We start from the raw sequence: 20,205 nt of genomic DNA, 5'->3' as shown, positions 1-20,205 counted from the left end.
AAAGTACATGAAGCAAATAACAAAAGGTGGAGTCATTGACTCCTACAATGCATGAACATGGGAAAGGTGGAGAACGTTTACGGAAGAATCGTTCTACTTATTAATAACTGAAATAACAAAAGAAAAGGAATATCTTTAGGATTTAAAGATACTTGCTGTTTGGTTTACGTGGCCTTGTTGAATTTCTTGGCGCCACTTCAACGTTATCTTCGTCTTCTTCTTGTATCCTATCATTATGAGAATATTATATATACCTCAATGAAACCAATAGCCTTGTTAGCAGTTTGTTACCCAGCGCTCGAACACAATGTGTCTATATAATAATTATATTTAAAATAAGACGTCAATTAAATGAACTAATCTTCGGCGTACTACGAGGGGTCTTGATCTCATGATATCAACTGGCATAATCTGACAGCAGCTTGTCAACAGGTCCAGGTAACACCAGAGGCTCATCCTGAAATTCATCCTCCAATGGAAGCAATCACAATAGTCTATTATACCCTTCACATAATGGGTAAGGAAGCAGAACATGTGACAACCTGAATTGGTGGCCAGAAGTTTGTTGAAAGTATCGTCGAGGTAAGAATATCAACAACAGACAGCTCATTCTCTCCTAACTCGGTGTCTAAAAAAACAAGGGATAGGACACAGATACGATTCACACAGACAGGAGCCTACGTTGCAGTGTAATATTATTGAGAAGAATTTCAGATATCTTATGCCTTTTTTTAACGTTAGTGTTCACTCTCTTAGAATCAATCAAGTCGCTTCTCCAAAATGTATCTATTTGGCATAACAAAGAGAAAGGTAAAATCAAACTGTAGAAATAAGCCAATAGTTTTAGCTTTAGAGTGAAGAAAAATAATGGAGGGATTGCCTTGAGAAGCTCGACAGTGCGTATCTCAGTGTCGATGTCATAATCAGTCTTGTTGAGAAGCAAGAAGATAGCGGAAGCATAGGCGTTTTCAGCCATATAAGTTGAAACCAATGCTTCTACGGTCACGAACCACCTTCCCAATGTTCTTCATCTTTCTTGTACAGATGCAAGAAGTGTCTTTATGATCTAATAAAAAGTTGGAAACTGTAGCAAATTGAATATAAACATTTACATTAACATATGTCACTTTGAACTACCACGACTCATTTCTCTCAATTTTAACAGACTTTTTCAACTTTCAACCGGTGTAAAAACCATCGATACCCTTCTATTATTATTTATCCTTTAAAATATAAGTAAACTATAAAATTTTAGGGAAAATTTGAAGAAATACATTCAGATAAGATTATAATTTGAAAACTACACCATTGTTTAAGTTTTTGGAAAAATACACTTATGTATATAAAAATTTACCAAATTGTCCAATTTTAATATTTATCAATTCCTAATTTATTTTATATTTTAAATAGCAGTTTTACAAAAAAAAAATTCTTTAAAAATTCTTTAGAGTATCTAGACAATATCTTTTGAATATATCTTAAACTTTTTATTGTTTGGAAAAAATAAAAATAAGAACTCAAGATGACGTCTTGTCTCATTCTCAGTATCCTCCTTTTCTGATTTTTTTTTCTTTTTCTAGTTTCACAGATTCTTTGTCTTATCTCATTAAGAGGTTTGTTGATTCATGAATCAGATTTTTGTTTCTAATTCGCCTACTATTTTACTTTGACAATAGTTCTATTTTTGAGGTGTGATTTGGCTGAGTTCTGGAGATGGATGTTCTACGCCTTTGAAGAACTCCAATTCTGTTCAAGTTCGTAAGTGTCATGAAACTGCATAGCACAAAATCTGTAAACGCTCGTTCTGGTTCCAAACTCATATCTGATTGATACAAACTGACTTAAACTCTATTGGTTTCATACATTCCTAATGTACATGTATTCGTATGTTTTCAAAATGCTAAAAACACAGCAAGAACAGCCGTCCCAATACCAGAGAGAAATCTAGACATGAATGAGTTAAATGGAAATGATCCCACCAAAGCCATATAAGCCACCTGTTCAGTAAAATCAAAGTAAAATCAAAACAAGAGTACACTTAACGATTAACACTCGCTTGCTAGTTGCTACTTGGTAGGTGCTTAACCTTTTGACCATATCCATTGTACTGAACTAATGAAAAAAAAGAATTAAAATGCTACTCACGAGTAACAGAGACGTCTAGCTCACCAATCCATGAAATAAAATTTATATAAACTTCATTATAAAGTCAAAAAATTCATAATTTGTTTATTTTACATTATTCTTGTTATTGTAAAATTTTAAATAGTTAAATAACATATTTATCTAAACACACAAATTTATCTTAAACATAAATAATTATAATAATATTATTCTTATTAATTTGAAATTTATATCTCAATTATTGAAATATGAATCTGGATAAAAATGTCAATTCATATTTAAGAAAGTGTAGTTTTCAAAAAATAAAATAGAAGGTGTAATTTTCAAATTTCAAACAGTTAATGGAGTAATTTACAAATTATCCCAAAATTTTATTAGACGATTATTATGTAGTTATAAAGCACCACTTTTTAAATTAAAAACGTTATTTTCTAATCTCCTTTTTCTGCCAAGGTTACAGAAACTCTTGAAGAGTGTATCCTCGAATTGTGGCAAAGATGATGAACCTGAGAGTTGTGGTGGAATCTCCTCGAATTTGAGCTCCAACTCCTTCTTCTTCATCGCTGAATCAAATTCGAGCCCAAATCTCCACCGAGAAAACAAGCACTCACGATAGTCTATACCCTTCAAATAATAGATGCAAAATCATAAGGAAGCAGAACATGTAACAACCTGAAAATTGGTGGCCAGAAGTTTGTTGAAAAGTATCGTCGAGGCCAGAGGGTGTGGTGTCGTATCATTACGGAATCACCAAGATAAGAAAGGAGTGCGTTAAGGAACTGAAGAGGGACTGTCTGGAAAGAGATTTTAAAATGTCAGAAATCGCCAAAACAATCTGATGATGGTACATAAGAGTCTGGATCTGCATTCTTTGATTGGTCCCAAAACAGAAGTCCTGTAATCATCACCAGCCAGATCATGCACTTTCGCCTGGAGATTGACACACATTGTCAAGCAAATTACACATGTAGACTTCAAAATAATGTTCATATAGTATCCACACATTTTATCGAACGCTTACCATGTGGTTTTGTTTAATTTTCAGACAAACAACATCATTTCCAGTAATGTACACAAATGCAATAGGAATATATATACTGTTTTGTTTAAAAACTAGGACTAAATACAATTAATGTTTTATTTAAAAGTTATAATTAATATAATATAAAGTTATAATGTTTTATTTCCATAAGGTGGCATCGTCTAACGGATTTCTTTTTGTTTGTCAAAAATGTAAGAAAATTTTGGTCAAAATGTTTTGATGTTTTCTTAAATTTTAAAATTCAAATACTTTTAAAAATAAAACATAACATAAGTCAAAAACAAAATGTGATTTAGTTTGTTGTAGTTAGGGGTAAATTTGTAAAACAACTATAAAAAACTACCTTAGTAGTAGAAGTGTCTTAAGATGAAAAAAAAACTTAGAAATATTTTCACACACTTTCTTTTAATTTTTAATAACATAACAGGAGACACTTTGCAATCTTCACACACTTTCTTTTAATTTTCTTCTTTTTTTCATTTAGTTTAGAATTAAGACAGAATTTCATTGTAACTAGTAGGACCATTATTATATAAATATTTTCTTCTCTATTATTTTTTTTTTTTTGTAGATCAGATCTCTTTCTCCTTTTTTCTACGTCGTTGGTGGGGACGTCTCCCTCTCTTAAAAAGGCTACAAGGCTATCTTAAAAAAAATTACAACAAAATAACAATACAAGTGATATTGAAAATTTTACCAAAACAAATGGTCTTTGGAGACTTGGAGTAGTGTATGTCCGTGACTAATCAGCATTTTAAAGACATGTAATGTAATAGTCGAAAACCTGTTCACAATAATGTCAAACTTCGTTTCTCAAACCTGAAAAGTATTTCATATCTTAGTAAACTTCCTACACCAAAGCTACATAAAAACTCAGGGAATGAAAACTATTAGTTGAGAACCGAAGGTGGACTTGTTTACATCCTAAGGACAATAGCATTGCAAGGGTTTTGATCTCCAACTTGCGAGATTTTACAATTTCAGATGTCAAGTCGTTTTCACAGAGAGCAAAATCAGGTAACCTGAGATAAAAATACACAACAAAAGTAACTCTTTCAATGAAGATAGTAAAAGTAATTAGTCATAGTTTAGCTCACTTTTACAAGAACGAGCACACGATCAATGAGAGTCTCAAGACATGCCGAGCCTAAGTGAGACGGAGTATCCTTACTCCCTCGTAGCTTTCAGCAGAAACAAGGGTTACGACGGCTGATGCAGAGGAGAGAGTATTGTAAAATTGTATCCTTACTTCCATTAAACAACTCCCTGCCAAACTCAACAATTATATTGTTCAACTTGTTTACTGCTTAATTTACTGCTTTGCTATATTTATTTACTACTTTATAAACTATCAGTCTAGCTTAATCATATAACTATTAGATCTAATTGGTTCCCTAGCTCCACGTGAATTCGATCTCTAAGTATTACAACTCGACCTCTTATTTGAGAGAGTTTAAATCACTCCTTAGGATAATTTGAGTGATATCAAATTTGGTGCCGTTGCCGGGGTGCTTTGATCACCATTAGATATTGTCTAGTTAGATTTAGTCTTGGTTTTACTATTGTTCGAAAAACTGATAAAAAATTTTCTTCTGTTTCAGGTACATACATATGAGTACCAGAAGCAGCAAGGGAATATGACTCTTACTAGTAGAGCCACTGGATTTGGAAAGCGTGATCCATAAGTCTAGGAGGGCAGTCGACACCCTCCAATCAGCGATTGGCAGTGTAGAAATCCAAATGTCGATCGTCACCGTTCACCTGACGTCGATCGACACTGCTCACCTGACGTCGATCGACACTGTTCATCAACCGTCGATCGACACTGCTCATCAACCATCGATCGACACTGCTCATCAACCGTCGATCGACACTATTCATCCGCCGTCTGACACCACTTGTTTGGAGGCAGAGAAGGTGGAAGTGCTCATTCTTAAGGTCGATGAGAATGGGATGTTAAGAGACAAAAAAGGTCGCACTCGCAACTGTGCAGGACAGTTAATTAATGCTCAGAGTGCTGTGATCCCTGATGTGATTGATGTTGCAGAGATGAATAACTTTGACCTGAGCCGAGAGTGGTATGATTGGGTAGGTCAAGACCCCTTCCAGGGTCTTCCTCACCAAGACCCCAGAAACCACATCGAGGAGCTTGAGGATCTCGTGTCAAGGAGTGAGCAGAATGAAGTGTCTGAATACCATATTCTCTGCAAAATTGTCCCCTATTCTATCCCTAACTAGCTGGGATGACATTGAAAGAGCATTCCTTTACAAATTTCTTGATGATGCTGAAGCAACTCGAGAAAAGGAGAAAAATGATAAATGGGACATGTTCTTTGCATCATTAGATGAGGAGTATATGATTCCAATACAGCTGCTCGACAACATTATGGCAAAAAAGGATGAACAACATGTGTATGGAGAGTTGAGCAGAGTAGAGGAAGCTGGTACTGACACGACCTCAACGTCGACCGACGGCACGACCTCAACGTCGATCGACGGCACGACCTCAACGTCAACCGACGGCACGACCTCAACATCGACCGACGGCACGACCTCAACGTCGACCGACGGCACAACCTCAACGTCGATCGACGGCACGACCTAAACGTCGATCGACAGTAAGACCTCAACGTCTACCAACGGTACAACCTCAACGTCGATCGACGATGTAGAAAAAGAAGCCACTATGGAAGACTTCTTAGAGCTGGAGGAATGGCGGTAGGAGATGGATCAGAATTCAGAGAAGAATCTTGATGACGATCAGCACACTTCAAGAGGAGATCTGGAAACTTCAAAGGCTAGCATCGATCGATACCAACCTGTTGAGATCGATCGACAAAAACCCCACATCATCAATCTACACCCACCCGACATCGATCGACATCGCCAACCAATTGTAGATCGATACCACCCACGTAATATCGATCGATGTCCATTGCTGGACGATCCGCTCGGTTGCATAGTTGAGATGGAACCGATTGAGGAAAGGATGTACATGTCTAAGGCCTCACACCTTGCTGTCCCTAAACATCAGAGACCACCTTTATGGACAGAAGAAGCTGCTGGGTTTCACAAAAGAGTGAAGAGGATACATGATCCTATGAAGATTGTGGTTCCATGCGATGTGTTTGAAGTTGAATCTCCTATTCTACCTGATAGAAGTATGCAGTTCAGTTCTCACATTGAGGTATTGGATGATCTTCAGCACGTAGAAGCTTCTCAGAGAGGGTTTCGCTTTAGAGATGAAGTCGATAAGGACCCAGTAGAAGCAGCATTGGTCTACACCGACCAGATACCATTGATCGACACTACCACTTCACCATCGATCGATACTACACCTTCACCATCGATCGACACTACCACTTCATCGTCGATGGACACTGAACGCGTATCAGAGCAGAAGGAGTTCGATGTGTGTGGAAATCTTAGGGATGGAGATACCACCACGCGATCAGATAAGTCTGGGGGGAAAGAAGAGGACGAATTGGGAGAAGAGAAAAAGGATCAAGGGTGATTCTCAGTTATCATTTATTCTTTGCTTCTCAGATGGTGTCAGGAAATCCAGAGTGCGCAGCAGATGCTTCTCACAGCCATTTGCACAGATTCGAGCACTCTTTATTGCTGAGATGATAGACAAAGGACCAGAAGAATGACCAGCATTTGACAGTTACCTGGAAGACATTAAGCTTTTTAAAAAGAAGTTTCCTCAACTCAGAAATCGTTCATGTACCTCAGACGGAGAAGAGGCATATAGCTTAGCACATAGTGCTAGGAAACAACCGTCTTTCGTCGTTCACATAGATGCAGAGTTACCGATCTGGTTTACAGAGTCAACATAAGTTTGTGAATGTTTGTTGTAAAAAAAAAGAATGCTCTTTTATCAACCAAAATTCTTATGGACTTTTTTTAAATATGACCTAAAAATTCAAGTAAAACACAAAAATAACCCATGTTTTTTTTTTGCAACTTTCCTTTTCCCTACACACCCTAAAAGTTTGAGTTATTCATTTTTTTTATTTTTTTTGAAAATGAATCTTTTACCTTATCATCTTCATCTTCCCCAAGTATTTACAATATTTTCATTGCCATCAATACACTAACCACTATGAACAACCAATCTGAAGCTCTTAATGCAACGAAGTTTCAACTTTTACTCTTCATATCTCATTACTTATGCACACAAATCACATCTCTTTCACTCTCTCTTCAAATTCATCTAAAAAACCAAGATTTTGATTCCAAGCTTTGTAAGGTTAATAGAGACATTGAAGCTCATGATTTGTGGTCATTAACGACTTGATAGCTTTTGTAGTGAAGTTCTGGGTACTTGGAGAAGCTAAGCAAGACATCTCATAGGTTCAAAGTATGAAATCATTTTTTTCTCAGATCTGTTTCACGAAGACTTTTTGAAGACTTCGGGAAGACTTTCAGAAGACTTCGCTAAATGTGTTCTTCATCAAAATACTTTCCTAGAAGTTTTCTAACTTTTCTTTATTAAGAAAAAAAAACTAAAAAAAATCCCAGAGAAGACTTCTCGGATAAACATGTTAGTTTTGTAATTGACCGAAGTGTGTCAGAAATTTGACCTTTTATAGAAGACTTCTCAAGAAGTCTTCTCAAATTTTATTCCAGGTTTTGGTCAAACCTTTGGTTATGAGAGAAGTCTTCTGCGGAAAAGTCAAATATAGTCAATTACAAAAGTATCACATGTATACTTCTTACGACATTGAGAAACGTTCAGAAGACTTCCCGAAAAGTCTTCTATAAAAAGACAAATTTCTGACAAACTTCGGTCAATTGCAAAACTAACATGTTTATCCGAGAAGACTTCTCTGCCATTTTTAAAAAAATTTCAAATTCAAAAGTAAGTCAATATTTACAAAAAAGATTTCTCAAGATTTCTTCTGTATAGTAGACTTCTACGTCAATGTTTAATAAACTTTCATTTTCTCTACAATTAAACTGACTGTTTAATATTTTCTTATTAATTCATGTGTATTAGTCAATATTGAGGCTCCTGGATGAAATTCATAACTTATTTGGTGATAATTACGAGATTTCAAATATTTATGTTTACTAATGTTTCTAGCTAATCCGAAAAGACTTCTTAAGAAGTCTTCTAAGATTTCTGGAGAAATCTTCTACGTTAGTTTTTGTAGAGTGTTAAGTAAATTCAAGGTATGTTTTTAACTTTTAAAAGTGTTAAGTAACTTCAAGAATATCAAGTCATGTGGTTTAATGTGTCTTTTTAGATCATAAGATATACTTTTTAACTTACTTGAGATTTAAAATTTCATCTTTCACTTAAAATTCAAATTTGATCTTTTGTGAATTGGGCTAAGTTTTTTTTTTGTGAAGTCTTCTCTCTTAATTATAGTAAATTTGACTAAATTTTTGTGTTGTTGTGTTATTATGAGTGGGTAGAATGGTTAAAAAAAATTTTTGGTACGTTGTATCAATAACTTCAGTAATGTCAAGTACTTTTGGCAAAACATGAAGATATTTACCAAATTCTTTTTATTAACATTTCTTCAAGTTTACAAAATAATTTACAAATAGCATAGTACATATACAAATAGTAAAACATAGCATAAGAAAAACTATTACACATGGAGTTAGATATCATTCTTCAACATATATAAGCTTAGAATCCACTTGACATAATCCCTTTGTACCACTTTGGGCAGAAGATTTCGGAAGACTTTCCACGAAGTCTTCTAGCATAAATACATTAGAAGACTTTTCGGGAAGTCTTCCAAGAGTCTTCCGAGAGTTCAAGAGTTTTCTAAGAAGTCTTCCAAAGTCTGACTCAGATCTGAAAAATATTCATATTCAAAAGCATTCAAATGACTTCAAAACAGAGAAAGCTTCAAAAATAAAATTTTATTCTTAAATAATAAACAAAACAATCACATTAGGTTGAATCTATAAACTTTTCGAATCTAATATATAAAATACACAAAATACATATCCAAAAATTTTACCACTCAGGAGAGAAAACTTCGGAAGACTTTCTGAAGACTTTGTGGGACGTCTTCCTTCTAGCATAAAATGCATTAGAAGATTTCGCAAGAAGTCTTCCGAGAGTCTTCCAAAATCTTACTCAGATTTGAAAAATGCATATTCAATAGCATTCAAATGGCTTTAAAATAGAAAAAAATTTAAAAATATTTTTGTATGCTTAATAATAAACAAAACAGTCGCATTAGGTTAAATCTATTATTTTTTAGAATTTAATATATAAACACCCCTAATCTATAGTTTTGGGATAATCGTGGTTTATTTATCCATGACTTGTCAATTAAAACCTGAAAAATTTATTTTGCACATTTATAAGTTTTAGAATTTACAAATTTGACTTTAAATTCGTAAATGTTTCAAATCAATCAGTTTATAAATAGAACAATGAAAACAATTATAATAATTGATTTAGTTTTAAAAACCTTATAAAACTATGAAAACAACTTGAACAATACGTTTGCTGGAAATTTTTCTTAGGATTGTAATTCTTTTAACGTTTTGACTCTTTTTTTTGTATACTGAAAATGTGTCGCTTTATTATAAATTTGGATAAGGTTTATTTGTTTTTCTTTTTAATTTTGTGTCTTTTACTTTCAGTGATAATGATGAAATGAAACAAGTATCCTCACTAACCTCCAATAAAAAGAAGTGAAAGTCTTGGTTGTAGTGAAGAAATGTTTCGAACCTTGACCCTAATCTAAGACTGTGTTTCCTTTAACGTAGCAATTTCTTTTCCAAATCCAATTATGATAATGGCCTAGAAATCTGACAAACAAATGAAAGCAACTCACAACATCAATACTCTTGAAAATCTGGTAGATGACAAAACATTAAATATTAACCCTTATGAAACTTACTGAACCCTTCGTAGTCTCTTCCTCTGGGATGTCTCTGGAAAAGAGTAAGATTCCACCTTCTCTTCTTTCTTTTTTTTTTTTTAACACAACTTACTTCCATTAAATTAAAATGTTTGGTTACAACAGAGAGAGGGGATTAAATATCTTCTTTGATAAAAAGCATTAAACACAAAGATAAAAGAAACCGAAGCAGATAGATCTTCATACGAAGATGACAGCGGATTCGAAGCAGAGCTTAAATGCGTCAATGGAGCTTGCACGACAAAGTCGGCCAGCTGAGAATTAGTCACTTTTGATTGTGACGTTGAACTCTAACCTGCACCTACAAAAAACCCTGAAGTATTCTCGTTTGCATCTTCTAGTCCCGTAGAGACCGCTACGCAAGATAGCAAAATGGTGTTTAAGCTGAATAAAATGCTCGGTGACGAGACCGAGACTTTTGCTCCATTCACCGAAAGGAGGTATAATGGTAAACGTCTCTCCTCATAAGAGGAGGATGATGAAATGGAAAAACTCTTCAGAAAAAAGAGATAAAACATTAATAGCTGAAAGATTCGGTTAAGAATTCCAATGAATCCATTAGAACTTCTTTTTACTCTAGCCAAAAGGACCCAGACCATAAAATTAATTATAGGCCAGACCTTATCTACAAATACAGGACTAAAACTTGGGCTGACACCTTCTCTCCTTTCTAGGTAACATTCAATATCTCAGTTCTTATCGAATAATTTTTTTGAATTATGATCAAATAACTAGTTGTGTTTCTAAAAGTGAAAGTCTACATCAAACAATATACAAAACAAATTCCTTCTTTTTCGACATAAATATCTGATACCAATCTAAACTAATTTTTCAGAAATGAGAACTATAATTTTTATATACATTTTTATTTGGATAAAATTAACGATTTTTGACATTAACAATGATGTGGGCACCACTGACTTAGCGTTTGGACAAGGAAATTTGTCATTGATATACTATATTAATCAGCCAAAAGACTTGATTATAAAAGATATGCAATATTGTAAGTTGTACCTAGTGATATATTCAAGGGTCAAAGCAACATGGCCTCCTAGTTCTATATGTTATTTAATTATTAAAAACATAATTATGAATCCTTAAGATACCAGTTACGTTTGAATGTGAAAATAGAATTTTAGGAAGAGAATCATTAATATAGTTTTTGTTAGAATCACTTGTTACTGATGTAAATTTTGTATTATTTTTGTAATTGATGTTAACTAAAAAGAGTTACATCAATTAGTTAATTGATTTAAATTTATATAATTATATCAATTTTGTTTAAATGATTCTAATTTATAGAAATTATATCACTTTATTCAATTGATGCCAAATATATTAATACTAACATCATTTATTGTAATTTATAGAAATTATATCACTTTATTCAATTGATGCCAAATATATTAATACTAACATCATTTATTGTAACTGATGCTAAATTATGTATTTTTGCCCCATTTATAAATAAGTAATGTAAAATAAGAGCAATTAGTTTTGTGATAAGTGATACAATTCAACACTTATTTTGTAGTGAATCATCTTACTACTAGACTACAGAGCAGCAGCGAGTTCGATGTCCCCGACGGGGGTGACCTGCTGAGTCATCTGCTGCCGGCCCTTCCAGCAGCAGAAGATCACCCCTGCAACAACTACGACTCCGAAGAGTTCAACAAAAATGAAGGACCAGCGCCCCCCCCCCCAAAGTGGAGGCGGCGCCGAAGTCCGGTAAGCTGTCAGAGTATCCCATCTGTCAAAATCAAACATTGAAACATCAGTTAAATAAAACAATAAGAGTACCCTAGATTAGAGAATTCAAAACTAAAGAATTAATTTATTAGTTAATTTAATAAAAAAAAATATAATATATGTTTAGATGTATCAAATCTATTTTTATAATGATTCTAGAAATCATCTTATTAATAATACATGGTTACAAAAAAATGTTATAATGCTTCCCAATTAATATATAAGGGAGATGAAATATTTTTTTCAAAAAAGAATAAAATTTGTGGTTTCAAAATTGCATTTTAGTGTGTTTTACGTGTAGAGAAAACATTTTGTTTTGTTTTCTGTTGGGATTTTCTCGGGAATATTCACAGTTGCTGGGAATTAGTTCATCTAGTTTCTCTCTCTGTAAAACATTGGATTCTCGTTTGTGACTGTAATAAGAAGCCAGTTCAGTTCATGGTCAGGGGTGAAGCCACTCAGTAGAGAAGGGGTGCACATGCACCCATAATTTTTTGAAAAATTAATGTAATTGTTAAGAAATTTTAAATGTGCACCCACTATAATTCATGATAGTGCACCAACAAAAATTTACATTAAGCCAAAATGAAAAAAGTAAACATAATATATCCCCATCAAATATTAAAATTAGCTTTAAAGTCCAATTGTATTCTCTATTTTTCTTTTTGTTAAAATTCTAACAATTCGCTCAAAAAATTTAATCGCTTAATATTTTCTTCTTAAACATGCAAGTGCAACCATCAAATCAAATTGACAAAGTTTTATTCTCTTGTCTACCAGACAAAACTGGTAACTAATTTAATAATCTCTATGTTAATGCTTTGAATTGTTTTAAACAATGTTTACGATTAGTAATTATTTAGATAGCATCTAAGTTTTTCATTCAGTAGTAAAAGTCCAAAAGTCATAGAAGTGGCTTTACTCTTGACTACAGTTGATGTTTTTGCAGGTTTTACATGTTTGTAATTTATTTACGTTTCATTAATTATGTTTTTCATAGATTGCACGTTTAAATTATGTTACGTTTTCAGTTTTAATTAGATTTATCTCGATGATGAAAAATAGTTTATTATTTAATAATTTTTATTTTTGGTTTATAGGTTTTTGAAGTTGATTTTAACTTTCCTAGTTGCAACGATAAGTATTAAAAGATATTTTTCTACAATGAAAATAATGAAGACAAATTTATGAAATCGAATGAAATATTATTTTTAAATGATTATCTCATTTTTTATTAAAAAAGTTATTTTTTTAATATGTATCTAAAATATTTTATATAATATTTTATCTAATGTTTGTGCCTTCGTTATAAAAAAATTCTGGCTTCGCCACTGGGCATGGTGTCGTGAAGGAACATAGAAGACGGGCTCTAGTTTTTAAGAACGGGTTTTAAAAAGTGTGATATGGTTAAATTCACCTCAAGATGCAAAAGATGACTTGCACCACAAGAAGCTGGATCAGTTCCAGTTCACCACAATAACGGGTTGTGGGACTATGAACGTATGGGCCAAGAACAGAGGATTGGTCTAGTAATGAGAAGATGGAGGAATCAAAAGTTGAGCAGAAGAAATTTAGGGACTTTGGAGTTTTTGGAAGTGAGATTAATGGAGCAAGAGTAAGACGAAGAGATGAACAAGTTGAAGAATTTGATAAGAAGCGGAACAGAGGAAGCTTTGAGTGTATCACAAGAAAGTAAGATGGAGATGGACAAAGTTGAGATATTATATATGTAGAAATCCAGGAGATGAGGCAGAGTTTTTGAAAAGATGGAGCTTGAAATCGAGAAGAAAGGTTTTAGAATCTATATCAGCAAGAGCAGTGGAGGTAGCGAAGATTCAGGAAGATTTTGGCACCACTTTGAAGAAATGGTTAAGCCTCCTAAGTGTGGAGTAGTGAAAAGAGCTTGACGAGTTTCTAAACCTTAAACAAGGAAAATTTTGTTTTTCAGTACGATGAACATGACAAGATGATGAAAGATGTGTTTGTTGATGATAATGAACAAATAACAGATGAAGAGAACAAAGAAAAAGCTAAAAAGCATCTTTGGCGGAGCTGTCAGCGGGAACAGGGCGGACCCACGTGTTGGTTCAAATTTTATAACTATCACGTAGCTCATCTAAATGCTATTAAAATACGAGTAAGACTTATTGATGTGTAATTTTTTATTTGGAGAATTTTTTAGAAAATTTATCAAATGTTGCATAATTTTAAGTCACCACATCCACATCCAAAATAATTCATCTAGATCTTGATCCGCGCGGGGCGCGGATGTTGGATTTAACTTGCGTTCAATGTAAATTTATAAATCATTGATTTTATAAAATGTCCATTTATATTTTTATGTTTTGTAAAATATATTTAGAATAGAATATATTATATTATAATATAGATGTTTGATAATAATTTTTTATCTGTACGTAATATTATATTTATAACTTTATAAGTTGATGCAATTTGATGTAATTGTAATCTCACCGCTCCTCTAGGAACCGCCGTTTACAGTCACCTTCGTTCGATAAGGCCTTAGATGGAGAACCGACGACCCTAGAACCAGCTTGCATATCGACTAGGTTTAGCACATGTGAGGAAGAAGGCAAAAAGAAAAGAGGAAAGGTAGAAGGTAGAAGGAGAGAGCTCCGGCTCCGGGGCGGCGCCGGGCCGGAGAGGGAGATCCGGTCGCGAGAGAGAATATTAGAGGGAGAAAGTATTAGAGGGAGAAAGTTTTAGCACGTCCTATAGGAGGAGAATTAGAATCATACCATTTTTGTATGCAATTGTTCTTGTTCTAATTGTATTGATATGGACTTTAAGATAATATTAATAATCTATATATACTATACTAAAAGGAAAATAAAATCGTCATCTAGCATATCCGCATCAGATTAAAAAATCTACCAATCAAAATACATTAGTGCCACGTTATTTATGAATTACCACATCAAATTTTATGTAAATCTTAATTAATCAACAAATTGAACAATTTCCAGGTTTTACACTTGCTTCGTTACCCGTTATTTTGGTTAGCTTTTCTAACTAAACAACTTAACCATTCACTTTTACACTTGGTGGCCCCATTCTCTCCTTAAGCTTTTCTAACTAAAACAACTGACCATGGACGCCGGGATTGCTCCATGTCACGGCGAGCCCCATCCACCGCAGTGTCTCATGTCCCCCGTGAGACTTGTCGTTAAACGTCGTGATTCGCTAGAATGCGCCATATGGAAAGAGGACGCGGGAATGAAGAAAGATTGGAGCTTTATTGTTATTTTGTTGGCTTGAACCGCTGGCTGCAACCGCATCAGGCTTTTTCTCCTAGCTGTCTGGTCTGTTCCGCGAGCACCAAACCGCTATGCCCTATTTGTCTTCTCCTCATCCTAGCCTTGAATCAACTTCTTCATCATGGGTCTTCTAGTCGTCGACTGCAGCTCACGCTGAGCTTCACATTCTACGATCCAGATCCACACCACAATTAAGATCGATCATTTCCAAGCCAAACTTCTCCTTTTTTTGTGCGTTTGTGTCCTTGAACATTTCCGTTCTTATCAATTTGACCCCAAACTCTTAAATTTTCATATAAATTCTCTTGAATTAATCCCAAACTTCTAAATGTGCTATCCAGCCCCTATACACTACAAGAAAACATATTTTTTACTAGGGCAGTATTCGTTGTAAATTCGTCGTAAACGGGGTGTTACGACGAATTAACCTCGAAAGACGTTTTGTTGTTAAACGTCCGTCGTAACGGAGGTTTCTTCGTAAACGACTCGTTACGTTTACGACGAAATGTATTCCTCGTAAAGCGCAGGGAAAGAATTCGTCGTAAACGACACGTAAGATTTCGTGGTAAAGCCCACGTAATGCTTTAGATGTAAAGCACACGAAAGTACTTTCGCTGTAAATCACTCGTAAACATTTCGATGTAAAACTCTCGTAAATCTTTCGATGTTAATCACTTGTAAATATTCGATGTAAACTCCATGTAATGTTTACGAGAAGTTTACATCGATTCTTATTATATTATTATTAATTAGTTTATAATAATAATTTATATTATTCAGAATTTAAAATAATTTAAATTTTAAAACGAAATATGAAATTGAAAAACTTATTTTAAAAAGTCATACAATAATATTTAAATTCATAATACAAACAGAAATATAAAAAAAACTACATATTCTCGAAGTAGTTGGTGGGGTTGCTCGGCTGTTGAAGGGTTGGATCGGACTCTTGGGGATCTCGTACTAGCAACCCAAGAGCGGCTCGTCTCTCACTCAACATTCTCTGCATAACCGGGTTTCCCACGGCCATCACGTCTAGCAAATCCTCAAGAGAGTCTAAACGAACCTGCTGGCTATCCATTCGAGCCTTCATCTGAGCAGTCTCTTCATCCCGTCTCGAAGTGTATGACGAAGTTGCCCTTGCAACTTCGTTAACAGAGTCTATACCGACTATCCGTCCCTTCTTTTTAGGAGCCACCTATAAAATCAAAACATATATTAATATAGTTAATTATATTAAAATATTTAAAATAATGAAAACAAAAATTTTAAGTTGTACCTCTTCGAAGATTCTGTCGACCTCTTCGGTGGACAATGTGACTGGTAATCCATCGGGAGACTGATATCTCATAATTTTTATAAGTTTTAGATTCATATTTTAGCTTATTATGATCATTTTAGGTTGCATTTAGGTCTTTGTGTTGTATTTGCATACTCATTTGCATATCATAGGGGTTGGAATGCTTATTTGGAAGTTTGGGGCGAAATTCAAGGGTTATACTGCAAAGTTTGGAAGTTTTGGGTCCACTGTGATGTTAACAAGAACCCAGGGACCAAGGTTGCAAATTCGTAATATTCGCTTGGGCTAAATCGCACATTGGAAACTTTGGGTTTGATTCGCGAGGGCATTTTTGCACATTCCAAAAGCTGGGTCCGTTTTGTAGAGAATCAAAAGGCCAGGGACCTGTCTTGAAAATAATGAAGAAGTCTCCATTGGAGGAGATCGAGAGTTTGGTTTCAACGCGAACGACGGTGAAGCTGATTCCAACCACGGCAAAGCTCGACGACGATGAGACTCGAGCACCTGAGAGCACGGCTTGGACGGAGGAAGCTTGGTCGCGGCTTGGAGGAGACGGTGGCGCAGTCACGGCTTGATCAAGGCGAGGAAGAAGGAGTTCGTGGTGGTTCGCGGTGAAGTGAGACGAGCCGCGACGGAGAGAGATTGGGACACAGCTCGGGAACTCAGCGGGCTCGGACGCGAGTTCAAGGGAGCGAGGTGTTGTGGTCGCTGTATCTCGAACGCAGCTTGGAACGAAGCGTTGGCTGGAGCGAGTGATTGAAGCGACGTGATGAACTCGCTCGGGAAATCCATCATCAAAGACAGCATCACAGCGACTTGCCACAGCGAGGTGCAAAGGTCGCTCGCAGAAGACAAAAACGCGATCTCAAAAATGATTGACCGGTTTATTCCGGTTTGACCCGGTTTAATTCACTAAACCAGCTCGAGTTTGGCATCTCTTATATATAGTTTTAAACCTAAAAACCTAATCTATCTCATTTTTTTCTCTCAAGAACTTGCCTCCCTTTGTAAAAAAAGCTTGAATCTTTATATCATAATCTAAGGAAGTTCTTCATATTATATCTTGTTTCTCCTTCTCATAAACATGGTGAGCCTTGAATCCATCATGGGTTTGAGGTTTCTCATGGAGATTAGAGAGTAGACACTCCTTGGATTCATGGTTAAGGTAGATTAGGGTGATTAAGTGTAGATTTAGGGTGTTTTATTGTAGATCCTTGTATGAACTTGCTTGTTGAGTATTTTTAATGCTTGTTTAGTCTTGATCACTCTAAACCTGATTTCTAAACACTTCTCATCAGACATGATTAGATGAAGTGTTTGAATCAACTCAACTAAGCTCTAGTGAGATTAGCCAAGGACACTTGATGTTAAAATTGCTAGATAGTTATTGAACTTGAACTTAAAGATTGCTTGATTGAATTAAGCCAAAGACATTTGATGTTTAATGATTTCTAAGCAAATGGACATTTACCTAGACATAGGACTTGTCTAGAATTGTGTTTAGACTTAAGAGATTACTTTGATTGAAAGCTTGTCACCTAGATTGGATCTTAGTTACTTGAAGTCAATTCCCAATACCCATGGATTCACTTGTCTAAATTGATTAAAACCTTGTTGTATTGTTCTGTTTGCTATTGTTACTTGTCACACACTCACAACTATTGAATCTGCTTAGCTTAAGAAATGACTTGTATTCTCACTGATTCACATCACTAGGAGTGGTTCGACATTCACCCCCCTATACTACAACATTTGCAATAGGCAGAAAATCCTATTACCAAATTGGCGCCGTTGCCGGGGATTTCCCGAGCGAGTTCATCACGTCGCTTCAATCACTCGCTCCAGCCAACGCTTCGTTCCAAGCTGTGTTCGAGATACAGCGACCACAACACCTCGCTCCCTTGAACTCGCGTCCGAGCCCGCTGAGTTCCCGAGCTGTGTCCCAATCTCTCTCCGTCGCGGCTCGTCTCACTTCACCGCGAACCACCAAGCAAGTTATGCCAAGAAGAAGTTCTATAAGGATGTAAAGAGATATTATTGGGATGACCCTTACCTCTACATACTTTGTAGAGATCAACTCTATAGAAGGGCAGTGGCTGAAGAAGAAATTGATGGGATCCTTACACATTGTCATGGATCATCCTATGGAGGCCACTTTGCTACCTTTAAAACGGTTGCAAAAGTCCTACAAGCTGGATTTTGGTGGCCTCACATGTTTAAAGACACCCAAGACTTTGTCTCAAGGTGTGACTCTTGTCAAAGAAGAGGAAACATCACCAAGAGGAATGAAATGCCTCAAAACCCCATCCTAGAAGTTGAAGTGTTTGATGTCTGGGGTATTGACTTCATGGGGCCTTTTTCTTCCTCTTATAGCAACAAGTACATACTGGTGGCTGTAGATTATGTCTCTAAGTGGGTGGAAGCAATTGCAAGTCCAACCAATGATGTGGTGGTTCGCGGTGAAGTGAGACGAGCCGCGACGGAGAGAGATTGGGACACAGCTCGGGAACTCAGCGGGCTCGGACGCGAGTTCAAGGGAGCGAGGTGTTGTGGTCGCTGTATCTCGAACGCAGCTTGGAACGAAGCGTTGGCTGGAGCGAGTGATTGAAGCGACGTGATGAACTCGCTCGGGAAATCCATCATCAAAGACAGCATCACAGCGACTTGCCACAGCGAGGTGCAAAGGTCGCTCGCAGAAGACAAAAACGCGATCTCAAAAATGATTGACCGGTTTATTCCGGTTTGACCCGGTTTAATTCACTAAACCAGCTCGAGTTTGGCATCTCTTATATATAGTTTTAAACCTAAAAACCTAATCTATCTCATTTTTTTCTCTCAAGAACTTGCCTCCCTTTGTAAAAAAAGCTTGAATCTTTATATCATAATCTAAGGAAGTTCTTCATATTATATCTTGTTTCTCCTTCTCATAAACATGGTGAGCCTTGAATCCATCATGGGTTTGAGGTTTCTCATGGAGATTAGAGAGTAGACACTCCTTGGATTCATGGTTAAGGTAGATTAGGGTGATTAAGTGTAGATTTAGGGTGTTTTATTGTAGATCCTTGTATAAACTTGCTTGTTGAGTATTTTTAATGCTTGTTTAGTCTTGATCACTCTAAACCTGATTTCTAAACACTTCTCATCAGACATGATTAGATGAAGTGTTTGAATCAACTCAACTAAGCTCTAGTGAGATTAGCCAAGGACACTTGATGTTAAAATTGCTAGATAGTTATTGAACTTGAACTTAAAGATTGCTTGATTGAATTAAGCCAAAGACATTTGATGTTTAATGATTTCTAAGCAAATGGACATTTACCTAGACATAGGACTTGTCTAGAATTGTGTTTAGACTTAAGAGATTACTTTGATTGAAAGTTGCCACCTTTAGATTGAACCTTGATCACCTTATATCAATTATCCTTACCATGGATCCATCCTTAGTATTTGATTGAATTCTTGCACTTATTTCTTGACTGGATTTGAGATCACCTTGTTTATATTTCTAGGATATTAATTTGTTACAAATCATCTATCTTCTTGTTTGCTTAGATTAGGAAGGTTTGTGTATTCTTGGTGTTATAAGTCTCTAGTTCTCTGTGGATTCGATCCTAAAATGCTACAATGACATACCATTCGATTGTGGTATTGTTGGCACATTAGGTTAATTGGTGTGTGCTTAAACGCGTAATCAATTTGGCGCCGTTGCCGGGGAACTAAGTAGATTTGTCATTAGGATTTCAAACTTTCTTGAGATTAAGCTTTATTTTCTTATGCTTTGTTTTGCTTTTGTATAGCTACTAACCTCTTCTT

The sequence above is a fragment of the Brassica napus genome, chromosome C2 (genome assembly GCF_020379485.1).
Source record: "Brassica napus cultivar Da-Ae chromosome C2, Da-Ae, whole genome shotgun sequence".
NCBI lineage: Eukaryota > Viridiplantae > Streptophyta > Magnoliopsida > Brassicales > Brassicaceae > Brassica > Brassica napus.
Note: the sequence above shows the minus strand (reverse complement) of the source record.